At 40.2% G+C, this 16,165-nt stretch overlaps 1 long non-coding RNA gene across 1 annotated transcript; it reads right to left on the bottom strand.

Moving 5' to 3' along the window:
* Window positions 1-429: 429 nt before the first annotated feature.
* LOC140499567 (uncharacterized) lies at window positions 430-7,008 on the bottom strand. The gene is made up of 2 exons (XR_011965483.1): window positions 6,640-7,008; window positions 430-1,665 (listed from the first exon to the last, which is right to left on the bottom strand). It is a non-coding gene; the product is annotated as an uncharacterized lncRNA (long non-coding RNA).
* Between the last annotated feature and the right edge of the window lie 9,157 nt (window positions 7,009-16,165).

Raw genomic sequence — 16,165 nt, 5'->3', positions numbered from 1 at the left:
TGCAAGCTTGCATCTGTTCTGGAATTTAGAGAATTGGCTGTAGCACTGAGAAGTGACTTATCCAAGCTCACACAGCCAGGGTGTCAAAGGCTGGACTTGAATCCAGGTCCTCACAACTCACAGGTCCACTTTACTCATAACACCATGTAGGGGAGGAGGAAGAAGGGAGAGAGGAAAAGGAAGAGGAGGGATAGCGTCTATATAGACACTTTATCTTGTTACCTCATTTGATCTTCACAGCTACCTTGTGAAGTAGAGGCTCCCATCCCCACATTGCAAATAAGAAAACTAAGTCTAGGAGAAGTTACAATGACTTGTCCATGGTCCCAACAGCTAGCTAGTCAGGGATTCAAGACACCATGTGAATTCTTCTGGACTCTATCCACTCTGTTTTCGCCATCTAGCGACCAAAGAAAGAAACAACAAAAATTCACGTTTACCAAGAAGTTTTCTTGACAAAAACCAAATGAGGTGAATAGTTCACACATTCTCTCTGTTTTCCTGCATGAAGAAATGAAGGCTTAGCAAAGTGACATGACTTCTTCATGGCCACAAAGTTGATAAGTAGACAATTCAAATGTAGGTTTCCTGGATTGAAGTCCGGGGTTCTTGTCCCAATGTTGCTGTTACTTCTAAGAACTATTAGCATTATTAAAAATGTAACAATGGAGTGACTCCCATGGTAATGAGTTCCCTGCTGGATGGCCACTTCTTAGGAACACAGTGAAAGGGTGGGGGAACTCACAAGTAAACTCAGGCAGCTTGAAGCTCAGGGAAGACCGCTTCTCTTTGCATAGGGACATTTTCTGCAGCTAAGGCTGGAGCCAGGGAGAGTGGAGCCAAGGGCAATGTGTCTAGGATGGGTAGGTCCCAAGAAGGGAGGACTGTTTTCTCCAGGAAGACCCAGCTGAGTATGGAAGTGACTTGACTGAGGCAGAGGACGTAGCTCTCAATTCTAGATGAGTAGAAATGGGCAGACTTGAGCGCTTAATGACTACCCTAATGAGCAGACCACTGATGAAGTCTCAAAAGTCAGCTGTTTGCCTCAAAGCTCAGAACCCAACTTGTATGCTTCCTAAGTTTGCATGGCCTTTCATAGTTCTTTTCTCTCTTGGATATCTTGGAAGGTGTGACCTTCACCCTCCATGTATTTGGTAAGATGGCCATTAGCCTTCATGCCATGGTTAGGTGGCCTTCAGCTTTAGTGTCTACCATTAGTCTTTACCTTCTGAGCTTATGTCCCATTTGGGGGCCATCTCTAGTCATCCTGATCCATATCTGGCCACTGGACCCAGATGACTCTGGAGAAGAAAGTGAGGTTGATGACTTTGTACAGCCCTGCTTCACTTAAATCCAATGCACTTGCAAGTCATGGCATCACCTTCCTGATGTCAATGTCCTCTTTGAAAAGAAGTTCCAACAACAGCTTAGCCTTAGACACTGAATGGGTGTTGCTTCAGTCAAAGTGAGAACTTAACAAGACCTTAGCTTAAAAAGGCCAAGGTCTCCCACTGAATCTGGGGCCATCTCCGGGTTCTATATCTGACCACAGGACCCAGATGGCTCCAGAGGAGAAAATGAGGCTGGTGACTTTGCACAGCCCTCCCTCTCTTAAATCCAATTCACTTGTAAGTCAAGATATCACCTTCCTGACGTCATGGTCCTCTGAGAATAAAGGACAAATAACAGCATTTACACAGTTGTTTGTACATAGTGGTTTGCATGTTATCTTAGCCACCAGAAGGTGAGTTCCTTAAGGCAGGGACTGTCTTTTGCCTTTCCTTGTATCCTAGCATAAAGCACAGTGCCTGATACATCGTAGGTGATTAATAAATGCTGTCGGGTGTTGTTGATGTGGATGATGATGCCCTATATGGGAATATGAGGAGATGACAAGTAGAATGATTCTGTGCTGTTGTGTCCTACCCTCACTTGTTTTCTGATTTCAGGCAAAGTTGTGGCCATCAACAGCAGAGGAGCACACTTGTGTGCTCAGTGGGGAGGGCAAGCCGTCTCCTCACAGAAGAGGAGGAAGGAGCTGGCAGAGGCCTCGGTGATTCTGGGATACACACCAGTGTCCATAGCAAAGGAAATAGAATGAGCCCTAGCTATTTTGGAGGAGGTGCCCATGGGATAAACTCAGGCGCAAACAATGTCTCCTGGGAAATTATGGCCATGAGCCGGTCATTAACAAGAGGCAGTGAGGGAAGCTGCTACCCTGTCAATAAAGGAGGCCTTCCCATTCTGTATTGGGGGAATCTGCCAGTGGGACTGGGAATGGCTGACTTGTCTCCTAGTCAGCAAGACTGCTTTCTTGCAGGGCTTTAGATCTTCCTTTGGTCTTTATTTGGAGTCTGAACCCTGAGCCCTGAATCTCAGCTCTGAGAAGTACAGCTATATAGCCCCAGGATCTGGGAAGAGAAGCAGAAGTAGGTGGAATGTTTGGGTAGTTATTGTCAACTGCTACCTCCTACATATAGGACCGTTCCTTCTTGCTGGATTATCACTCTCCTACTTAGTATGTGTGGGCATACACCAGGACCTATCCTCGGCTCTCTCTCTTCTCTCTCTCTGCTCCCCCATCCCGTTCTCTCTCTCTGTCTCTCTCTGTCTCTCTCTCTCTCTGTCTCTCTCCTCCTCTCCCCTCTCATTCTCTCTCTCTCTCTGTCTCTCTCTGTCGCTCTCCTCCCCTCCCCTCCCGTTCTCTCTCTCTGTCTCTGTCTCTCTGTCTCTCTCTCTGTCTCTCTCTCTCTGTCTCTCTGTCTCTGTCTCTGTCTCTGTCTCTGTCTCTCTCTCTCTCTCTCTCTCTCTCTCTCTCTCTCTCTCTCTCTCTCTCTCTCTCCTTCCCCTCTCATTTCATCAGCCCTCATGGATTTGTTTCTCTTCTCTATGCAGAGGACTCCTAAATTTATACATGCAGTCCTCTTTACTCTCCTAATAATGAAATAACAATAGTTAACATTTGTGTAGTTGCCTTAATCTTTGCAGGACACTTTACAAACATCAACACATTTTACTTCATAATACCTCTGGAAGGTAGGTTACTACTATTATCCCCATCTTACAAATGAGAAAACTGAGGCACCCAGAGGTTGGGGGACTTGATCTCTAGTGCCATATTACCAACTGTTTTCAGGATATCTCAGCCTGTATGTCCAATGGGCATCTTAGGTGCAAAATGTCCAAAATGGAACTCATTATAATTCCCCTCAAACCTGTTCTTACTTCAATCTTTCTTATTCATTTAGGACTTCCTGAAATACAGCACTGGAAAACCAGGCTTTGGAAAAGGTCCATTGGGATTCAAATGGAGCTACTGGACCATGCTTTAAACCCAAATCACTCTGACTCTCAGATGATTGGCCAACAATAGGTCCCAGACCAAGCCTTATTTGGTCATCGGTTTGGTTTTGATGGCTCAGAGTGAGTATAAATAACAATTGTTTCTGCTGTAGTCAGAAACCCTGAGGATCTTTCTCTCTCAGATAGATTTTTTTTTTCTGACTAGATAAAGGGCCATTTTTTTTTGTCTCATTTCTTAACCTTAATCACTGAATGGGCATTGCCTCAGATGAACTGAAACCTAGGAAAGACATGAGCTTAAGAAGGCCAAGGTTTCCCACTGCATCCAGGGTCATCTACAGTCCCCCTGATCTATATCTTGCCATTGAACCCAGATGGCTGCGGAGCAGAAAGTGAGGCTGGTGACTTTGAACAGCCTTACCTCACTTAAATCCAATTCACTTGCAAGTCATGGCGTCACCTTCCTGATGTCATGGTCTTTGGAAAGAGAATGAAGGGCAAACAACAATTTCTATTGATCACCTTCTCCCCTTTCCTCCCTATCCATTCAATTAGTTTCTCAACCTTGGAGTTCTCTTTAACTCTTTTCTTTCCCTCATCCCCACACCCTATAACCATTCAGTTGTCAAATCTTGTTTTTATATCTACACCAAATATCACATATGTCCCTTTTCTCTATTCACCACCTTAGTTTGGGTCCTCATCATTACCTTTCGCCTAAACAATGGCAGCAGTCTTCTCATTGCTCTCTGCCTCAAGTCTCCCCCACCCTCCCATTCATCATCCATGACTGCCAAAGTGATTTTCCTAAATGCCATTCTCAATAAATTCCAGGTACTCTCCATTACTTCTAGGGTCAAAAATAAACTCCCATCTCTGATATTTAAAACTCTTCACAGTCTGATCCCTTCCTACCTTCTCAATCTTTTCATTCTCACTTCCCTATAAGCACACTATAATCCAGTTACACAGCTAACCATGTTGCTTCTCACATGAGGCTCCACCTTCCACCTCTTGGCCTTTACCTGGCTATCACTCTTGCCTGGAATGCCTTCCCTCCTCACCTCTGCCTCTCTGAACCATTGGTTTCCTTTAGAACTTCACTCAAGCCACTTTTTATGAAGTATTTTCTGATTCCCTTCAGCTACTAGTATCCTCCCTCTCAAATTACCTTGTATCCATTTTAGGTATAATAAGTCTCTATTTAAATGTATACATTTTGCCTCCTCCTTTAGACCAGGGATGTTTTTACTTCTGTTTTTGTACCCCCAGTGCCTAGCACAGTGTCTGGCACCCAGTAGGTATTTAATAAGTGCATGCTGTTTATTTGATTTCTAGCTCTCTGACATAAGCTCAGGTTACTACTTTGCTTTCAGATAGGTCCAGGGTGGTAACTGATGGACAAGCAAATTACCTATTATCTCCACTTCTAGACATGATACTCTCTGGGCATAGCAACTGATTAAGAGAGGCAAAGAGGGAGAAAGGGAAATGTGGAGAGAATGTGAATGATGGTCTGGCTAACTTTGGGTCCATTCTCTCGGATTGGATTCTGCTCTTGGTGACCTTGGCTGGACTTCTGAGAAATTCTCCCCTGCACATTCAAGCTCAGACAAAGAACAAAGGTGCCAACGTTTGCCAGTGACCTGACTGATTTAATTCTTCACTCTTCTGAGCCCAAATCCAGCTTCCAAATCATGTCATAGACACAGTGAACAGGATTTTGTTCAGTAATTCATATATTGTCATATCTTACACCTAGAAGATGGTCCTGCAGGCAATTGCCCAAAGGGAAAATGAGCCCTAATACAGATACTACTGGGAAAGTATTTAAAAAATAATATTTTATTTTTTTCCTTAGTTACATGTAAAGACAATTTAAAATATTCATTAAAATTTCTTTTGGGTTCTAAATTCTCTCTCATTCCCTCACCTCCCCCCTCCCTGAGATGGTAAACAATTTGATATAGATTATGCATGTTCAATCATGTAAAGCGTAATTCCATATTAGTCATATTGTGAAAGAAGATACAGACCCAAAGGAAAAAACTGAGGCACAGTTCAATGATTTAGATTCTCAGAGCTGAGAAGGATGAGATCACCTTAGTCTGATAATACAGACCCAGCTAGAGCTAGAAGGGACCTTAGAGGCCATCTATTTCAGGAAGATTCATCTTCCTGAGTTCAAATCCAGCCTCAGACACTCACTAGCTATGTGACCCTGGGTAAGTCACTTAACCCTATTTGCCTCAGCTTCCTCATCTGTAAAATGAGCTGGAGAAGAAAATGACAAATGACTCTAGTATGGCTGCCAAGAAAACCCCAAGAGGTCATGAAGAGTCAGACAAGACTGAAATGACTGAACAGCAACATTCAATCAATATGTCTTGATTTTCCAGTCTGTTTAAACCTTACTCTTGACTATACATTTTTAGATCCAGTGACACTGGCCTCCTGGCTCTTGGCCAAACAAGACACTCCATCTCTTAGCACCAAGCATTTCCTCTGACTTTCCCCCATGCCTGAAATGCCATCCTCCCTCATCTCTGTCTATTGGCTTTCCTGGCTTCTTTTAATTTCCAACTAAAATCCCATCTTCTACAGGATACCTTTCCCAACCCCTCCTAATTCCAGCGTCTGCCCTCTGTCAATGATTTCTTATTGATCTTCTATATAACTAGTTTGTACAGATCTGTTTGTTTGTTGTCTCTCCCATTAGACTGTCAGCTCCTTGTAGGTAGGGACTATGTTTGGCTTCTTTTTTTATTCTTAGCATTTAGCACAGCGCTGGGCATGGGGTAGGTGCTTAATGAATGTTTGTTGACTGACTAATCAATATCTTGAATCCAAGGATCCATTGAACTATCTCCCAGAGTCTAGTATGAGACTCTGTACTTTGCAGCTGTGTAACAGATGTTTATTTTAATTCTTTTGTTTATTTATTTTTAGTTTTGAACATTCACTTCCACAGTTTTAAATTTTCTGTCCTCCCCTCCCCTTCCCTCCCCTCCCCTTCTCTGTCCTCCCCTCCCCTTCTCTTCCCTCCCCTCCCCTTCTCTTCCCTCCCCTCCCCTTCTCTTCCCTCCCCTCCCCTCCCCTTCTCTTCCTTCCCCTCCCCTTCTCTTCCCTCCCCTCCCCTTCTCTTCCCTCCCCTCCCCTTCTCTTCCTTCCCCTCCCCTTCTCTTCCCTCCCCTCCCCTTCTCTTCCCTCCCCTCCCCTTCTCTTCCTTCCCCTCCCCTTCTCTTCCCTCCCCTCCCCTTCTCTTCCCTCCCCTCCTCTTCTCTTCCCTCCCCTCCCCTTCTCTTCCCTCCCCTTTTCTCTCCTCTCCCTCCTTACCTGGGGAAAGGTGGTCTGCCCAGGGGAAGGTACACTTCGATGGCCAAAAGTTGCCTTTTTCCTTTGCGTTTACTGGCTAGATTCCTTACTCAAAGACCAAGCCTTAAGCCCATCTCACTCTGGAGTTCATAGACTGGACAACATGTCACTGCACTCCTAGCACAGAGTGAATGGAGGGGAGGGGGAGGGAGGGAAGAAATGGAGAGAGGAGGGGAGGAAAGAAGAGGGAAGGATAGAAGACGAGATGGGAGGAAAGGGGAGGGGAGAAGCAGGAGGGGAGGAGCTGCTACTCACTCACAGGGGTGTGGTAAGGATCAAATGAAAATACACAAGTCAAGAGCTTTGCAACCAGGAGTGCGGCTGCTGGTGCTCTTTTCCCAAGGCTACACAGCGTATGCCAGATCCAGGATTCTAAGCTTCTTGTGAAGGCCAGGCTCCCATTCCAGGTTTCCATGACTTGTCAGTGATTTTTATAGCTTCTTGCAAACATGTGTCCTTTTCTCCCCCAAGGCAAACTACATGCAATCATCTAAGTGGTCACTAGGTGGCAACCATGTGACATTGATGTCTCACCACAAGAGCATAAAGCCTGGTTTTTTTTTTTTTGTTCTGGTGTCTTGATTACTAATTCAGTCCCCACTCCTGTCTCACGGGGGCACTTGTCAACAATTTGAAGGTATGGCTCCTGTTCTCTAGTAAAGCAAAGACCTCCTGAATTGCTAGGGTCCAAGTTAATTTAAAAAATTTAATTCAATCAATTAAGCCATGATTTAATGGATAGAAAACCACCAGCCTTGAAGTCAAAAAGACCAGGATTCGAGTTCCCTCCTCTGACACATGCCAGCTGTATAACCTTAGGTAAATCACTAAATCTCTGCCTGCCTCTGTTTCCTCAACTGTAAAATTAGGACAATAATAGCACCTCCTTCCAGCATTATTGTGAGAATCAAATGAGGTAAAAATCTGTAAATCACTTAGCACAGCACCCACCATATAGTAGGTACTTAATAAATGCTTGCTTGCTTTCTTCCTTCCATCTTTCCCTTTCGGAAGATCAATTTTCCAGCTAAGTGAAGGATGACCTGAAGTAGGGGAAACGTTGAGGCAGGGGGACCGGTCAGAACTTGGACAATAGTCCAAGTATGAGGAACTATAGCACGATGCAATAGAAAAGAATGTGGAACTTGAAGTCAGGAAGCATTGAGTTAAATCGTGTTTCAGATGTTTATTAGCTGTGTAATGCTGGAAAAGTTGCTTAACTTCTCTCAGTCTCAGTTTCCTTATCTGAAAAATGGGGACAGCTGTGCTCACCTCACAGGGTTTTTCTCAGGATCAAATAAAACAACACATGTAAAGCACTCTGCAAACCATCAAGTTATAGATGTTAGCTATCACCTCGTCCTCCTCATCATTATATAACATTTAGATATAGCCAGGGAGTTAGGAAGAGGGAAGGAGCAAAGATAACTGACCTTACTTTCAAGCCTGGATTGCTGGGACAATGGTGGTGCCGTTAATACAAACAAGGAGGAAGTGTGATCTGGAGAGGAAGGTGGTATTTGAGTTTTGTTTGGGATACGTTAAATTTGAGGTGTCTGCCCAGCATCCAGGAGGAGACATTATTTCAATGGGTCTGTGATCTCGCCAATGTGGTTATTCTCTCCAATAAAGCAGATTCTGGCACATCTGTGTCTACCCATTCCTTATTATGCTTCTCTACGTCCATTCAATGTGTTGGGTGCTTTTCTTGACACCATTAGGATACCTGTGGAGCTCATAGTTTCATTTCTTTTGCTAGGTAGCCAGTCAGCCTTTTCCCTTCATACATCACTTTGATGACTTTTTTTTTTTTTTTACTGCACTTCTTTGTAATTCCTTGTTTGTAGTGTGTTACATTTTGTTCAGGCTCATCAGGTGATTCCCCTTTGGATGATTCTCAATTTCAATTCTTTGGAGATTGTAGTGTTTCTTGACTTGCAGTCTTACAAGAACATTAGAAGCATGCTGAGGTTAAAAAAGACAGGTCTTTGTTCCCTGGAGAAACTTGGAGTCATTAACAATTTTTCTGTTTTCTTTTTTTTTCCTGTTTACTCAAGGCAATCTGTTATCTCCTCTAGTTAATTCTGGTCTGAACTCATTCATTTGTCCAAAATAAAAATGTTTATGAATGAACTCCATAGGTTGTGCATCCAACTGTATATCAGTGTTCTGTATACATTTGATTATTTTTTTTTTTACTATGAGAGTTCATCCAAACTCTTGAGTACTTTTGGATCTCATCTGTAATATTCCAGGCCTTGATGCGATCAACACAATGCCATCTCCAAATAGGGGCATCTGAAGGATTTCATCATCTGTAGAAAGTTTCTTTCGGTTTTGGATTCTATGCTGGATCTCTTTCATGACCCTGGAGACTTTCTTTGGTGAAGTTGCATCTCCCTGTTTTATGCCTCACTTGATATTAATGATTAGAGAGTCATCAAAGTGATTCTATCATGGTTGTTATACCTTTCAAGAAGTCTTTTACAATTCTGACATATGAATGAGGTGCTAATGAAATTCCCCCTTTCCGGTATCTAATCATGAAGCCCCTTCCTGTCCCCTTGAAGTCAAAAAGTGTCTGACCACTACATATCAGCTGACTGTACCACCCAGTTTCTTGTACGCTATTCAGCATTCAGTTCATGACTCCCTTTCTGTTTTGATCTATTTTTCCTTATATATAAAACTAATTTAGTATGGTCATCTTGCTTATATGAAAATTTAGGAATTACAGCTGGTATGGAATAAACACAGCAGATCATTCAGGATGTGATCTGCCTTAGGCAGGGACATAGCCCTGGAATAGTGGCTTCCATACTCTTTCACTATGCAACGTACCAACCCCATGAAGTTGGCTGTCACCATGTTCTACACTGGTCTAAAGCACGATAAATAAGGAGCAGAAAAGGTGACTTATAATCCAAACCTGAATTCCTCCTAAACCTGTTTATTTCAAAAAATATATGTAGTATTTTATTTTTTCCCTGTTACATATAAAGACAATTTTTAACATTCATTTTAAAAAAATTGTTGAGTTCCAAATTTTCTTTCTCCCTCCTTGACCTTCCCCTTCTCAAAGAGGTAAGCAATTTGATATAGGTTATATATGTGCAATCATAAAAAACACATTTCCACATTAGTCATGTTCTGAAGGACAAAACAGACCAAAAGAAAAAACCATGAAAAAAATGTAGAATGTGAAAAATAGTATGCTTTCAACCACATTCAGACTCCATCAGTTCTTTCTCTGGATGTGGATAACATTTTTCATCCTGACTCTTTTGTCTTTGTATTGGACCATTGTATTGCTGAGCATAGCTAAGGCATTCACAGTTGATCATCAAAAAATATTGTTGTTATTGTGTACAATGTTCTCCTGGTTTCACTTTGCATCAGTTCATGTGAGTCTTTCCAGGTTTTTCTGAAAGCATCCTGATAATCATTTCTTATAGCATAACAGTATTCCATTACATTCATATACCATAACTTGTTCTACTATTCTCCAATTGATGGGCATCCACTCAATTTCTAATTCTTGCCACCAGAAAAAGAGCTGCTACAAATTTTTTTTTTGTTTTAATTTGCATTTCTCTAATCAATAGTGATTTAAAACATTTTTTCATGACTAGAGATAGCTTTGATTTCTTCATCAGAAAACTGCCTGTTCATATTCTTTGAACATTTATCAATTGGGAAATGACTTATTTTCTTATAAATGTGTCTCAGTTCTCTATATATTTGATAAATGAGACCTTAATCAGAGACACTTATTACAAACATGGTTTCCCAGCTTTCTGTTTTCCTTCTAGTCTAGTCTAGTCTAGTCATTGGCTTTGTTTGTGCAAACCCTTTTGAATTCCATATAATCAAAATTATTCATTTTAGATCTCATAATGCTCTCTATCTCTTGTTTGGTCATAAATTCTTCTGACATGTAATTTCTTGCTCTCTTAATTTGTTTGTGGTTTATTTTTAAATCTTATACTCATTTTTACCTTATTTTGGTATACAGTATGAGATGTTGGTCTACACTTAGCTTCTGCCATGCTGTTTTCCAGTTTTCCCAACAGTTTTTGTCCCAGAAGTTTAAGTCTTTGTGTTTTTCAAAGACTAGATTGCTCGGATCATTTAGTACTGTGTCTTGTGTAGCTAATCTATTCCACTGATCCATCATTCTATTTCTTAGCCTGTACCAGATAATTTTGATGATGACTGCTTTATAATATAGCTTGAGATGGCTAGGCTGTGTTCTTTCACATTTTTTTTCATCAATTCCCTTGATATTTTTGACCTTTTGTTCTTCCATATGAATTTTGTTATTATTTTTTCTGGTTCTATAAAATAATTTTTTGATGATTTGATTGGTATGACATGGAATAATTGAATTAATTTAGGCAGAATTATCATTTTTATTTTATTGGCTCATCCTACCTGTGAGTAATTGATATTTTTCCAATTGTTTAGATTTGACTCTGTATGAGAAGTGTTTTGTAATTGTGTTCATGTAGTTCTTGAGTTTGTCTTGGCAGGCAGACTTCCAAGTATTTTATATTAACTACAGATATTATAAATGGAATTTCTCTTTCTATCTCTTGTTGCTGAGCTTGGTTAGTAATATATTGAAATGTTAATGATTTATGTAGGTTTATTTTATATCTTGTAACTTTGCTTAAGTTGCTAATTATTTCAACCAGTTTTTTAGTTAATTCTTTAGAACTCTTTAAATATGCCATCATGTCATCTGCAAAGAGAGATAATTTTGTTTCTCCATTGCCTGTTCTAATTCCTTCAATTTATTTTTTCTTTTATTGCATAGATAACATTCCTACTGCAATATTGAATAATAGTGGTGATAATGAGCATCCTTGCTTCATGCCTGATCTCATTGGGAAGGCTTCTAGCTTATCCTCATTACAGATAATACTGCTGTTGGTTTTAGAGAGATATTACTAATCATTTCAAGGAAAGCTCTTATGCTTTCTAGTGTTTTTAATAGGAATGGGTGTCTTTTTCTGCATCCATTGAGATAATTACATGATTTTTGTTGACTTTGTTGTTGATATGGTTAATTATGTAGATAATTTTCCTAATATTGAACTAGCCCTTCCTTCCTAGTATAAATCCCACCTGGTCATGATGAATAATCTTTGTGATATATTGCTGTGATCTCCTTGTTAATATTTTCTTTAAAATTTTTGTATCAATATTGTTTTCTTTTTCTGTTTTACTTCTTCCTGGTTTAGGTATCAGTATCATATTTGTGTCATAAAAGGAATTTGGTAGGACTCCTTCTTCATGTGTTTGTCCAAATAGTTTATACAATATTGGAATTAATTGTTTTAAAATTTTTGGTAGAATTCACTTGTGAATACACTTGGCCCTGAGGATTTTTTTCTTTGGGAGTTTGTTGATGGTTTGTTCAATTTCTTTTTCTTGTTCTATTTCTATGTTCTATTCTAATGTTCTATTTCCTCTTCTGTTAATCTGGGCAATTTCTATTTTCATATATATTTTCATACATATTCACTGATTTCACTTAGATTGTTAGATTATATATTGGAATATAATTAGGCAAAATAACTCCTAATAATTGGTTTAATTTCCTCTTCATTGGTGGTACATTTACTCCTTTCAATTTTGATACTGGTAATTTAATTTTTTTCTTTCTTTTTAAAAATTAAACTAACCAATCATTTATCTATTTTATTGTTTTTTCCCCCATAAAACTAACTCCTAGTTTTATTTATTATTTCAATAGTTTTCTTGCTTTCAATTTTATTAGTCTCTCCTTTGGTTTTCTGGATTTTCAATTTAATGTTAATTGGGGATTGTTAATTTGTTCTTTTTCCATTTTTTAAAATTTTTAGTGGCATGCCCATTTCATTGGTCTGTTTTTTCTCTATTTCTTGAGGTAAAAGTTTAGAGATATAAAATTTCCCCTAAGCACTGCTTTGGCCATCTTCTATTGTTGTCATTCTCATTCAGTTTTCTCCAGAGGTCTATATATCTAACTTTTCTAAAATTCTATTTACCTCCTTAACTTCTTTCTTATTTATTTTGTGGTTGGATTTATCTAGTTCTGAGAAGAGAATGCTGAGGTCCACCATAAGTATAGTTTTACTATTTCCTCCTCCAATTCCCATTTTTCTTTGAAGTTTTGTATGTAGATATTTTGACATTGTTGTTCTCTTCTGAGTTTGGGTTTTGCTCTTCCCTGTTACAACAGTAACTTTCTATGATCAGGTTCTTTTTTGTTTTTTGATCATTTTTTTCTAGCCTACTTTATGATTTTTAAAGTTGAGCTCTGTACTGTCCCTAGCTTCTTGTGCTTAGGGCTGTTGGCCCTGACAGCTCTCCTGGTGTTATGCTGGGGCCCATGGAAGGTCTGATGCTGCATCAGGAGCATGGAGGTGGAGGCCACTCACATGGTGCTATGTTGGGACCCTTGCAGAGCCTGGCTACTTACATGGTGCTGTGCTGTGGGGAGCCTGGTGCTGCACCAAGGGCTGACTGCTTGCCTGACATTGTGCCAGAGCCATTGGGCCTCTGTTACTGACCTGTGCTGGGGCTCAAAGCCTCCCACTAGCTTGTTGGAGTGTGGCCTGCTGCTGACTTGTCTGGGCACTGCCTGCCGTGGAATGTACTTCCCCTTTACTTAAGTGAGATAGACCTTTTCTTCCAACCTACTAAGTTGCCTTGAGCAGGAAAATGGTTTCATCCTATCTTTTTATTGATTCTACTATTTCAGAATTCATTTTAAGGCATTATTTTATAGTTTTTTTAGAGGTGACTTTGAGAGAATTTAGGTGATTTCCTACTTTATTCTGGCACCTTGGCTCCCAGAAGTTGACTTATTATTTTTAATGAGCTCAGTAGCCAAGAACAAAAGAGCCAGTAAAAAGAAGGACTATGCAAGGAATCTTCTCTCTGTTCATCAGGGCTACCTTCTCCTTGGAGTCATGGAGAAGGGAGTAATACTATATTTCTGTGGCAGCTAGGTAGCATAGTGGATAGAGTGCTAGATCTGAAGTCAGGAAGGTCTGAGTCTAAATCCTGCCTCAGATGCATTCTAGCTATGTGACCCTGATGAGTTACTTAAACACTGTCTGTCTCAGTTTTCTCATCTGTAAAATGGGGATGATAATAATAGCATTTACCTCCCAAGATTGTAGTAAAGGTTGGTACAGTGCCTGGCACATGATAAGCACTATATAAATCTTAACTATTACTCTTACTTCTGAAGGGGCTCATTTCACCTAAACCTGATGTAGAACATAGCATAGAGGCTCCATCTTTCACTGCCATACCTACACAATCAGTGGTTCTTATGGTCTTTTTGATTCAAGTTCGAAAGAGAGAGAACAAGTCAGTGATAGTGACACTACCTGATCCATATGTCTTTCTCATTCTCTCCAGATGGAGAATGTGTCTATTCATCTTCAACTCCATACCTCTTCCTCATTTCCTACCGCCTTCTTCCTAGACTGTCTTTCCTAGAACTCTCTGAACCAATCCCAATTATTTACACACACAATCTTCTAGTTTCTTTCCAAAAGGTGGGGGAAGGGAATAAGTATTTATTAAGTACCTACTAGGTGCCAGGATTTGTGCTAAGTGCTTTACAAATATTATTTCATGTGATCTCCACAAAACCCTGGGAGGTAGGAGCTATTATGATCTCCATTTTATAGTTGAAACTGAGGGAGGGATTAAGTGATTTGCTCAAGGTACTGCAGCTAGTAAGTGTCAGAGGCTACATTGGAACTCAGGTCTTCTGAATCCAGGCCCAATGCTCTATCCGCTCTGTCACTTAGCTATCTCAAAACATTTGTTGTTTTGCATTTCTGGGCATTGGTATCTCACAAGCCCTGGTTACTCTGGAAATAATATCTGAGAATTTTTCTTCTTGCTTCAGAATTAATCCCTCAGTGTTCTCAAAATTATGTCAGTTCTTCAGGTTATATATGGACCTCCTGGATGTATAGATGGTCTAGTCTATCTTCATTTTCTTCAGTGGCATTTCCATCTCTGGTATAAGTACCCCAGGTACTCTGATGTTGTATTTTCACTGTCCTTGATGGTGAAAAGAGTCATTTATAAAAATCTTTGCAGATCTTCTCCTTTAAACTGTCTTTGTCTTTCCCGTTACATGCCTAAATTTTCTTTGCTTATTTAGATCACATATCAAACTTTCTTAAACCGTTTTTTCCCTCCATGGCTTCATGTGCTTATAAAGTGATTTTGTTACTAATCTCTCATCTGCCTCTACAAGATTTTACCATCACTTTACATTTTGCATTGATGTTGCTCCTGGCTGCTATGTCTCCGGGCTTGGCAAATTGAGCCAGTACTTGCTGACTAAAGTGGTTTTGAGGGTTTTTTTTTGGTCTCTTATACTAGGACAGTTATTTTACATCTGTTAAACTTTGGTAAGAAATGACTATGTAAGTGTGAATATCCTCTCTTCTAATTAGTTCCCAATTTTGGGTGTCAATAATCTCTTTTAATATGCCAACTTGGAGCTGTTTGAATTGCTTAGCCTATCTTTTCCTCATTTGAATTATTTCTTCTAAATTTGTATCAGTTTTGATTCTTGCTCTAATCAGTCAGTAGTATGATTATGTACACACAGCTGATTTCAGGAAAGTCCTCTTCTCTACTACCATCACTAAAGAAGCAGCAGTGGGTAGAATTGTATTCTTCTTTATTTCATGGGTTGCCAGGGCCAAAGCGCTCATCACCAAGTGTGTGCTTAGCTAGGTTGGGCCTCAGAAAGTAGACACGGTCTCTTGCTAGCGCTATATTCCAAGACTTACCAGCTTGTCTTCCATTGGCATCACCTTTGAGAAATGAACAAAGGATGCTCTCAGAAGAAGCAGTGGAGTAGGATTTTATGAAGGTAGAGGTGGTAATGGCATCATCATAATGACTGTTTATATAGAAACTTAAAGCTAGTAAAGCATCACCCTGACATAAATTACCTTATTTGATCCTCATAACTTAGGTTGGTATGAGAGGTATCATTAGCCCTGTTTTACAGGTGAGCAAATTGAGACTCAGATAAGTCCTGGAGGCAGTTGGAAATACAGGATTGGAGTTCAAGAAAGTCATTGGAGCTTTTCTATAATGTAGGACTCATCTGGATAGAAAGTGATAATTGAGGTTGTGGGAGAGGATGAGAAAGTATAGAGAGCGAAGAGAAGAATGCTGAAGACAGATTGCTGGGCTATGCCCGCACTTAAAGAATGGGAGGAAAATGAAAAATAACCAAAATAAACCTAAAAAGAGTAGAAAGTCAGATGGAGAAACTGGAGGAGAGCTTAGGGGAGGCTACAAAAGAGTTCTGTGATGGGAATATGGGCAATCAGATAACTCAACAGCCAAGAAGGCAAGGAGGTCCTCTGTTGAAGGATGATGGTGCCATGGTTGTGTGCCTGAGGAAAAAGGAGAAAGTTTGGAACAGCCACTGTGGGAAATGTGATTG

The sequence above is a fragment of the Notamacropus eugenii genome, chromosome 4 (genome assembly GCF_028372415.1).
Source record: "Notamacropus eugenii isolate mMacEug1 chromosome 4, mMacEug1.pri_v2, whole genome shotgun sequence".
NCBI classification, from domain to species: domain Eukaryota; kingdom Metazoa; phylum Chordata; class Mammalia; order Diprotodontia; family Macropodidae; genus Notamacropus; species Notamacropus eugenii.
This window is presented reverse-complemented; position numbering and strand designations above follow the sequence as displayed.